This window comes from Chrysochloris asiatica, unplaced genomic scaffold (assembly GCF_000296735.1).
Source record: "Chrysochloris asiatica unplaced genomic scaffold, ChrAsi1.0 scaffold00248, whole genome shotgun sequence".
NCBI classification, from domain to species: domain Eukaryota; kingdom Metazoa; phylum Chordata; class Mammalia; order Afrosoricida; family Chrysochloridae; genus Chrysochloris; species Chrysochloris asiatica.
In genome coordinates, this window is record NW_006408766.1 from 2,414,902 (window position 1) to 2,418,155 (window position 3,254).

Genomic DNA, 3,254 nt, shown 5'->3' on the forward strand with positions numbered 1-3,254 from the left:
AATTGATGGACTGTTGCACAATCTACCCAGCCTTGTTTTGACTAATGGTATGGAGATTGTCTCTTTCCGAAGATGTAGTCAATTTGATTTCTATGTATTCCATCTGGCAAGGTCCATGTGTATAGTCGTTTCTTATGCTGTCTAAAGAAGGTATTTGAAATTAACAAATCATTGATTTTGCAGAATTCCATCATGTGATCTCCAGCATCATTTGTATCATCAAGCACATATTTTCCAATTACTGATCCTTCCTCTTTGCTCCCAATTTTTTATTCTAATCACTAGTAATGATCAATGCATCTTGATTGCATGTTTGATCAATTTCATATAGAAGAATTTGGTAAAATTCTTTTATTTCATCTTTGCTTGCTTTAGTGGTTGGTACATAAATTTGAATAATACTGGTTTTAACTGGTCTTCCCTTTAGGTGTATGAATATTATCCTATAGCAGACAGTGTTGTACTTCATGACTAATCTGGATATGCTGTTTTTCAAAATGAATGCAACACCATTCCTTCTTTAGTTCTCATTCCCAGCAAAGTAAACCATGTGGTTGTAAGATTCAAAATGTCCAATATAAGTACATTTCAGCTCACTAATGCCTAAAATATTGATATTTATGTGTTCCATTTCATTTTTGACAATTTCTAGTTTTTCTAGATTCCTACTTTGTACATTATATGCTTTGATTATTTATGGATGTTTACAGCTATTTCTCTTTATTTTGAGTTGTGCCCCATGAGCAAATGAAGGTTCCAAGAGCTTTATTCCCATAGGCTTTACTCTATTCATGTCATCACGTCCAACTCTACTATTAGGGGAAGCTCTTCCCGAGTCGCATTTTAAATGCCTTGGAATCCAAGATGCTCATTTCCTTGCACTATATCTGATAATGTTTCTCTGCTATCCATAAAGTTTTCAGTGACTAACTATTCGGAAGTAGTTCATCACTCCTTCTTTCTAGTCTGTCTTCATCTGAAAGCTCATCTGAAACCTGTCCACCAATGGTTACCCTGCTGGCATTTAAAATACCAGTGGCATAGCTTCCAGAATTATAGCAACTCACAAGCCACCACTGTATGACAAACTGACAGATGTGTGGTGGCACCATGCCTTTATGCTTCATTGAATCATTAGGTAGTTGTCAATACTTTTCAAGTAAAGGACATTGTTCTTTAGGAACCTGCATTTTGTTCTTGATAAGCATTCAAAACAGAATTCACAAATCAATGTGTCAGCATTGATTCAATGACATCTATCTATATATTTATCTACCTACCTACCTACCTACCTATCTGCTTACCTATCACTTATGGGTTAATTTTATCTTGTTTATGACTAAATTTAAACATTGGAAGAAACATCTGCAAAAATGCATTGGTACTCAAAATGAGGAATGTATGAATCTAGTAAATTGGAAATTGTCAAAAATGAAATGGAACACATAAATATCAATGTCCAAGGTATTAATGAGCTGAAATAGACTAGCTTTGGTCATTTTGAACCTTGCAATTATATGGTTTACTATTACAGCTATATAAAACAAAATAGTTTTATTACATATTTTAAGAACAATGTTGTCTATGGCACAAGAACATCAGTCTAGCTACAAAAACAACCAGTTAATTCCACTATAATTCAAATTTATGCCCCGATGACCAAAATAAATGATGAAGAAATTGAAGAATACTACTTGCTTCTTCATTCTGAAATTGATCAATCATGCCATCATGATGCATTGATAATTACTGGTGATTGGAATGCAAAAATTTGAAACAAAGGAGAAAGAGCAATAGTTAGAAAATGTGGTTTGGTTGATATAAATTATGTTAGATACCAGGTAATAGAATTTGCAAGTCCTATTACATTTCAACTGAAAATACCTTTTAAAAACAGCATAACGTGTGACTATGTACTTGGATGTCATCAGATAGGATACACAGGAATCAAATAGATTACAACTGTAGAAAGAGATGTCACATGCAGGAAAAAATAACTGAATGCAACGTAGCTTGCTCCTATGCAAGGTCATGTTAAAGATGAAGAATATTAAAACAGGTCCACTAGAGCCATAATATGACCTTGAATATATCCAACCTGTTTAAAGACCATATAAATAACATTTTTGATGTATTAGACATTAATTCATGAAGACTAGAAGAGTTATGGTATGCCATCAAGAACACCATACAGGAAGAAAGCAAAAGGTCATTGAAACAATACAGAAAGAAAATATCACAATGAATGTCATAAGAAACTCTGAAATTTGATGTTGAGCATAGAGAGGTTAAAGTGAATGGAAGAAATGAGGAAGTAAAAGTGCTGAATGGAAAATTTCAAAGGGCAATTCAAGAAGACAAAGTAAAGTATTATAATAAAATACTTTGCAAAGACCTGGGCTTAGCAAACCAGAAGAGCAGAACATGCCCAGCATTTGTCAATCTGAAAACCTGAAGAAAACATTCAAGCCTTGATGTGCAATGCTGAACATTTCTATGGGAAAATGATTAAATAATGCAGTAAATATCAAAATAAGTTGGAAAGAATACATGGAGTCAATGTACCAAAGAGGAAAAGGATGATAATGAGGCATTTCAACAAGTAGCATATGATCAAGTACCAGTGGTACTGAGAAAAAAGTACAAGCTAGATATAAACAAGGGTCCAGAATTTGATGAAATATATTTTGCAACCTTGCAACTAACATGCAGCACTGGAGGTGCTTATTCATCTTTGCCAAGAAACTTGGATTACAGCTATCTGGCCAATTTGTTAGAAAATAATAGCAAATGTGGCCATTCTTAAGAGAAGTGACCAAACAGAATGAGAAAATCATTGAAGAATATCATTAATATCACAAAGAATGCAATTTTGCTGAAGATAATTCAAAGCGGCTTGCAAAAGTATATTAACAGGGAACTATCAGAAATTTAAGCCAGATTCAGAAGAAGACCTGGGACTAGGAATATCACTGATAATGTCAGATGCATCTTGGCTGAAAGCAGTAAATACCAGAAAAATGTTTATTTGTACTTTACTGATATACAGAGTCATTCCACTGTTTGGATCATAAGAAACTATAGATAATATTGTTGAAATATTCCAAAACACTAAATTGTGCTCATGAGGAGCCAGTGTATAGATCGAAAGGCAGACCACAACAAGGGGATTCTGAGTGATTTTAAATCCAGAAAGGTGTGTGTCAAGTTTATATCCTTTTGCCATACATGCTCAATCTGTATGCTAAGTCCAT